Here is an 8458-nt window from a genome sequence, read left to right on the forward strand (position 1 = left end):
CATAAGACATGCCAAGTGTTAAGCCATCCCTGTCTGAACACAGAATCTCCAAAACGCAACCTCAACGGAAGGTAAGAGTGACTGCAGTAAGGCAAGAGCACTCAAACTCGTGCATAGAGACGGGCATCCCGGAGAGCAGAACTCAGCTTGAGTGCCATGAACCCTCGTATCGAGGGGAGTGTATTCCGCTCATCTAGGATCTACTTAGTGCCTGATTAACGCACTAAGGAGGCTGTGCGTTAAACACCTGATCCCTCAGGGGAGCACAAACCAGCCAACGGGCTGAAACACAGGAGGAGGCCTGAACAGAGCCAACCACCGTGATCAGCTTAGGGAGCTAAGCACTATTATGTACACAACCCAAAGGGAAGTACAAAGCTCGTCTAACAGGTAGACCATGCAATGGGCAAACAATCATGGAGGCCAAAGAGGGGCCTACAGCATGACAAAAACTGGATATGAAATAGCAGAATATTCAGAAGGTGGCCTCGAGGAGCCACCCGTAACATCTGTTATGTTCTGGAGCAGACAGAACACTTCGTTCGCTTGCATGACACACTACCCAACACGAACCAACGAGCAGTGTACTCGGTGTCAACTAAAAAGGAAGGCCTCAGGAGGGCCAACGATCTCAGTAACAGGTGGCTTTACAGCAACTGTAATGTATACCAGACTGTGCCAATAAGTAAACTGAAAAAGGAAGCTCCTCGGAGCCGACCAAATCAGAAACAAGAGGCAGCAGCCCGATTGTAACACTAGAAACACACACCGAGCAATCAGGGGGACAAGAAAGGAGGCTGAAGAGGGCCTACCCATTCACGCCGCACGTGGCAACAGCTCGCAGACAGCACGTGGCTGCCAAATCTAGACCACCAAAGAGCAGTGTATAAAAACTTCCTCAGAAGAGATACACAAACGCTGCTTCCTGACGCAAACAGGCCTGAAGTGGCCTGTTCACTCAGGTCAGGCGTGCTCTTAAAGTGGTTGCAAACTGAGCCAACCAGTCAACTAAAAAGGAAGGCCTAAGGAGGGCCAACAATCTTAGTAACAGGTGGCTGTATACCAGACTGTGCCAACAAGTAAACTGAAAAGGAAGCTCCTCGGAGCCGGCCAAATCAGAAACAAGAGGCAGCAGCCCAATTGGCAAATCTAGACCACCAAAGAGCAGTGCATCAAAACTTCCTCAGAAGAGATACACAAACGCTGCTTCCTGACGCAAACGGGCCTGAAGTGGCCTGTTCGCTCAGGTCAAGCGTGCTCCTGAAGTGATCAGATTCTAAGCACCCCGCACAGCAGGTCAGTCAAGAAAGAGGCCCCTAGGGCCTACTATCCTAGTGACAAGTGGTGTTCGGCCATTGTAAATATACACTCACAGACTGAGCCACCCAGTCAACTAAAAAGGAAGGCCTAAGGAGGGCCAACGATCTTAGTAACAGCATACTAAGCTCACATACAAATATGTAGGGCAAGGATCTAGAACTTAAAGCAAGCACACAGCAGCTTTAATAAATGTCATTTCAAAAAAGGAAATCGTTCTTCCATACAGATTCTCAAATCTGTGCCAAGCCATAGAGGACAAAAACTAAATGATATTAATGTCCACTCAACTTGATTGTAGCATACAACAAGTGGCCTAGAAGAGAAACCATTTTCCTTATTGACATAGCGTTCTAGGACGTGAGGCCTAGCAAAAACCTGCATAACTTATCTGCCTCAACAAGATAAGGGCCTAATCCACCTGAGATAACAGAACAGGAAGTACACAATAGTTTTACAACCTAGCTGTTAACTCAACCCATGCACCTACATAAATAGGGGATAGTGGGCATGCGGCCTAACAACTCCCTCGGGAGGAGGCCAAAACTAGGAATATGTATCCAATGAGGATAAAATAAATAAAGTTATTCGCAAATAACACTCCTAGCTCTAGCCTAGCCGCTAAGCTTGTGGGCAAAGAAAAACAGCAAACAAAGCCTGTTTTAAATATCGCTTTCAATCCCTATAAAAAGAGAGGAAAGCAACATACCCAAGCAAAAATGTCACGCGGCCGATCAAAGCCACTGACATTGTATAAACTGAAGTGACGAGTGCTAACTCATACTACTCTAGAAACAGCAGATGAGACGCTACTAAGCAGGTGGCTAAGAGGCGGCCATTTTGTGGCCTGCACAACATATGCTAGCCACCTAACAACTTCAGTTTTGCCCAGAAAAACCCCTTAATTTTTTTACTACATGCTCAGAAAACTATACAGGAAAATAAGGTCTTATTTTAAAAACATAAAATATAGACCCCTCCCTGCGGCTCAATGACCAAAGACTCCTAACGCTCCTTCTCTCATAAAAGGGTGGAATCTAATGTTCTTTTAAGCCTAAAAGATCCTCTTACTATCAAACAAAACAGCGGGCCGATAAAAACTATGGGCTCAGCTATTAGTCTGACCATAAGCAGCATCTGAGCATGATATATTTATACATATATATATATATATATATATATATATATATACACACACACATATATATATACACATGCATATAAATATACATATATACAGGAAGGTGGAAGAAGAGGGAGAGAGGGTAGATAAAAATCGCCCTATTTTTGTAGCTGGGGAATCGATTACAAACGCAGCGTTGTTTACAATCAATCACCCATCTCACTCTCACTTCTTCCTCCTCCCGTCTGTCTGGGTTCAGATCTAAATCTGAAACGACTAGGGGATTTTCCATGCCCCCCCGAACTCAGACGCGGAGTTCAGAAAGGAATGGAAAGCCGCGCGCGTGGCCCCTTTCTTAGCGCGCTCTCACGGCAGCTGCAGCCCGCCGAGAGGCGCGTCCCAAACACACAAGCCAGAGGAGCGCTCATCAGATGCGATGACAGATAGAGATGATAGAGAGAGAATACAATTCCCTCACAACTCCCAACGAGCTCATCTGAGAGCCCTATGATTGTAGGCACAGTTTTGCCTCGGCATAACCCGGCCAGAACCACCAGGCACAGATGTAGACACCCCTTCCCTCGAGAAGAGTGTCAAACGAGAATGGAGCGTCCACAGGGTGACGCTCACAGTAAACAACACAGACAGCGCCCTTAAACACTGTCTATGCACGCTCCTCTCCAGACAGAAAACGCCCGGAAAAATGTGTATATCAAGTGTCAAACACGGGGACACAGATACACATACTCTCTTGAACGTTTGTAAGGCATATGAACACATAGGGTGTGCGTGTATTCCGGTGTCAAGAATCTCGGACACGGATCAGCACACTTCCTAAAGTTCTTACCTTTCTCAGACATTATCTTGGAATGGAAGGAATTCTTAATAAAGAATACACAGCAGAAGGTCAATACAACAGTCCCAAAAAGACGATGCATACTGACTGCTTCCATAGGCGCGCCTTTATACTTCCGGGTCGCGCCATATAACTGAGGTTTCGAAACACCGGGTCACGTGGATGTGCCCCATTGCGTCATCGAACGCAGAGTAGAAGTTCCCTTCGAAAGGGAATTACTGTCACGGACACGTCAGGCTCCACCTCCCTGCAATACCCACGCACTCAATCACCGGAGTTCTAATCATCGCCACCTGCACGTCATCATCCACTCAATCACCAGCACTATATAGCCCACACTCACACACACAATAGTTGTCCGGTCTCGTTTGCTATACAGACTGTATACTTACCTCAAGGACTCCAACCTGCTACTTATCTGCTACCAGTGATCCCAGTCTCTCCAGTGTCTCCAGTCTTCCTCCTGTGTTCCTCCTTCCGTGTGTGTGAGTGTTTCTCGTCAGCCATTCTCCATCTCTCCAACAACAACCTCCATCTACAAGCAACAAAGGACAGTATCAATCTCCTATCTTCACATTGAACTTTCTATCCACCACTTACTCACCTGCTCACTGCTGAATCTCAATAAACAACCTTACTTGCTTTTACTTCTGCCTCCGTGCCGTCTGTACCGTAACAATTACATGTTATTTTGTGTTGTTGTCTAATATTTTGTTTTCAGAATTGTGGGAGAAAAGTGATCTCTATTTTAAAAAGCATTTCTTTACATTTGAATCTGCTCCATTGTGAATCTGAACTGTCCGAACGACTGTCAGCGGGGAATTAAATAGGACGTTTTTGTCAGATCTTACAACTGGTTTTGTGAGATAATGAAAAGTTTCTAGGGGGAATGCAAAAGCTTTGAAAAATATTTTTTCTTCCCATCCTAAATTTTATCCACAACCATGTCCCTTTAGGGGCTCCGTAAGATAGTGATTGTTTAGATGCTGCGTGTCAAAGTGAAAGTTCCAAATCCTTTTGTCATTCATGTTAGAAATAAAGCAGAATAATATGGGAAAAGTCTACACACACACACACACACACACACACACACACACATCTGGTTCACTATCCTTGTAGGGACATTCCATTTTTATACTGTACAAACTGTACATTCTCTCCCCCTACACTTCCCCTACCCCTAAGCCTACCCATCACAGGAAACTGTCTGCATTTTTATATTTTCAAAAAAAAAAAAAACATAATTTAGTATGTTTATTAATCCATTTCCCACATGGGAACTGCTGGCTGGTCCCCACAATGTAGGTAATCTCAGGTTTTACTATCCTTGTGGGGACCAATGTACACAAACACACACGTTTTCATGTTTACGGGGACTCTCCATAGACGTAAAGTTTTTTTATACTGTACAAACTTTATATTTTATCCCCTTAAACTAACCTTACCCCTAAACCTACCCATCACAGGAAACATCATGATCATGCATAATAAATCAGAATTCATGATGATGTACTCATCTTAGTTAATGTTAATGTTAACACAGTTTCTGCCAATCTCATGTTAATCTTGAGTACCTATAGAGTAGTAGTGCATCCTTCATATCTCCAAAAAGTCTTTAGTTTTATCATATTGGTAGAACTGGATTGTCCCTCTTTTGAGAAAAGACACAAGTTTTCAACTTGTGAAGCAGGGATCCTGTGATTTAAAAGCACATATAGCACAAACAGCTAAAGCATACATATCGTTAGCCTCATAGCATAATTGCCTAAGTCATTCATTTTCAAATGATACTTAGGCAATTATGCTATGAGGCTAACGATATGGCATATGTCATTGGTCACAGGTTTGATGTGGTCAGATTAAATTTGTCTCTGGCAATAAGCCCTCAAATCTATGTACTTGATAAAGTAGTCAAGGTGAGAATAAAAGAAGATCTTACAAGCTCTTACACAGTTTCTGGAAACATTGAAATAAACTGCATTATAACAAAACAACAAATGTTGGTTTAAACACCCCAACCCCCCATTTCATGAAGAGTATTAACAAAATATTCAGTGTAACCAAATACAGAGATTCATTTGAATTAATCTCCAAAAACACTGTATCAAGTCAAATGGACAAAATACAAATTAGCAGAAATCAAATAAGTTTCAGTAATGTTTTAAAGGCATTAATGATAATATAAATTTTGTGCTTAGGTAAGAATTAGAAATACTAACACATATTGTGATATCTAACTTGGTGAGACAAATGATAAACTAAGTGATTTACTAAATCCAAAGAAAAAGAAACAATAACTGGATGAAATTCACAGTTATACAGTTTATATGTAAAGACCTAATAATATTATATGCATTTTGTGAGGCATATGTAGATGTAGATTTGACTTTGTGTGTGAAGATCAAATCTATGTGGCTGCATTTAGCTGTGGCTATGTGTAAATTCAATCATGCTCCAAACAGTTGAGGAGGTTTTACAATTGTGATGCAAATTTGGTCCTGTTGTTGTAACAGGGAACCAACATGAAAATGTGGGTATGAGGTGTGATTTGGCTCAAAATCTTTCCACACCAAACTTTTTGTTAAGGAGCATGACAAAGTGCAAAGTTCAGAGTTTCTGAATCCTGCTGTGAGGAAAGCATTTTCATGGTTAATGCAACTGTGAATCACACTGTAGCCATATGGCAATTCTATTCCCCTGTACATGGTTTTACTCCAGCTATATTTAAAAAAAAACACGTGAGTTTTCATCTTAGGAGACAAACAAATTCAACATAGTCACACAGGCAACTAGAAATTGAAATACAATTCCAGTACTACACTTATTATTCCAATTGACACAAGATACAACACTTACAGTAAAGCAATCATGTGTTTTAAAGAATAAACTCAGCTAGTCTATGTGTACATATAGTATCACAAACAACTTTAATGTGTGTTCTATGCACACAATCTGTTTAGCACAATTACCAATTGGAAAATACAAACAGGATCATGGCAATTTGGATGTTTAACTATTAAACTTATTGCTATTGGGATTTTCATGACTCTCTAATGCTTGTACACCATGCGTTATGGTACATGACTCTGCGCTATTCCAGTGCTGCATCACATTAAAGGGTTAGTTCACCCAAAATTGATAATTCTGTCATTAATTACTCTCCCTCATGTCGTTCCACACCCGTAAGACCTTCATTCATCTTCGGATGAACACAAATTAAGATATTTTTGTTGAAATCCGATGGCTCAGTGAGGTCTGCATAGCCAGCAATGACATTTCCTCTCTCAAGATCCATTAATGAACTAAAAACATATACAATTCCAGTGCTACACTTATTATTCCAATTTACACAAGATACATGGTCTAGAATGGATAATATCTACAAACTTTAACTTAAGTATTTCATACAACACTTACAGTAAAGCAATCCGGGACTCGGGAGAGAGTCGCCTTGGGATGAGGGAATGATAATCAATCAAAATCCTAGATTTTACTAATTTAACAAAAACTTCTTCAAGATATCAAATAAAGGTTTTATCCTCTCACAGTGCATGAAAGCATGAAAAAGAGTCTCTTTATGCAAATGAAAAGGACAGTTTTCAGTGATATTAGAATTTATCAAAGAAACAAATGCATGAACTGCGATGGCACCATGCAACACTCTCCACTGTAAATCCCCAGTTTTTTTGACCAATGGTGAATTGTACAAAGCTCTCCATTCTGTTTTTTTATTGACATAAAGATTAAGTACACTTCGCCATGGAGTGTCACACTTATTATTCAAAGATTTCTTGTTAAAGTTTTTTACACAAAAATCCTTGCCACATACAGAATTTGAACCCACAAACATCAATTCTTTATAATCCAACAGCATACCATTACACTCACTCAAAAAGGGGGTTATACTCAAGTTTGGAAAAGGGTCTTTACAGTCAAAATTAATAGACCCGTTTGAGTACTGATCCAACAACTCTGTTTTTTCATCAGAAAGGGCTGATCTCCATTTTTCAAGTGCTTTCGCCACTATGCGGCATGATTTAATTTCTAACCACTCAGCAATCACGGTCACATTTTTAAAAGGAGTTCGTCCTATTTGATGTAGATGACCGATTGTTATCAGCTGGACATTACGCAAAGTCCTTTCTGGTATGGCAAAAGACATTTAGCTTGATAAGTCCAGTCGTGAGCCAAAAATCAATGGCTCCTGTAATAACCAAAAGAGGGAAGTATTACTTTCCCTTTTTGTCTTAAATAAAGACCAATTGACTGGATTTTCATCAGAACATCAGCTGGAGGATCAATGCAGGCTAAACGGTGCCAAAGTGCAGAGGCTACTAGATTATTAATGATCAGAATACGTCCTTTATAAGACATTTTAGGAAGTAAAACCTTACTTTTTCAGCAATGCCTTCAAAACTATTTTTACAATATTTTCATTTCCTAAAAAAACACCTAGATATTTAAAACCATCTCTGGTCCATTTTAGACCATCAGAAAGCCTTGGTTCGCCATTTAACCATTTTCCAACTAAAATGGCTTCACTCTTTTTCCAGTTAACCTTTGCAAAAGAAAGAGTTCTAAAATCATCTAAAATCTTTAACATCACATTGACATCATTGGGTTCACTGATTATTATAATGACATCATCAGCATACGCTGATAACTTAAAAGTATTTTCACAATTTGGCATATATAAACCACGCACATCATTTCTTAATTTATTTAACTGGGGTTCTATGGCTAAGGTATATAACATGCCTGACAGTGCACAACCTTGTCTGACACCTCTATACACCCTAAATGGAGAGCCTAAGTCACCATTAATCTTTAATATACTCTCAACGCCACAGTACATAACTTTTATCATTGAAATGAAATCAGAACTAAATCCAAAAGCTTTTAAAACACTCCATAAATACATATATTCAATCCTATCAAAAGCCTTCTCTTGATCAATTGATATGAGCCCAAAATCCAAATCAAAAAGTCTTCCACAATCTAAAATGTCTCTAATAAAGGAGACATTATCAAAGATTCTTCTTCCTGGTACACAATATGACTGATCTGGATGAATAATAGAATCAATGACTTCACCCAGTCTAATTGTGGTAAATTTTGTGGTCAATTTTCAAAAAATAAAAACAAAATTACCATCTTGTTCA

The sequence above is a fragment of the Megalobrama amblycephala genome, linkage group LG17, assembly GCF_018812025.1.
Source record: "Megalobrama amblycephala isolate DHTTF-2021 linkage group LG17, ASM1881202v1, whole genome shotgun sequence".
In the NCBI taxonomy this organism is placed as follows: Eukaryota; Metazoa; Chordata; class Actinopteri; order Cypriniformes; family Xenocyprididae; genus Megalobrama; species Megalobrama amblycephala.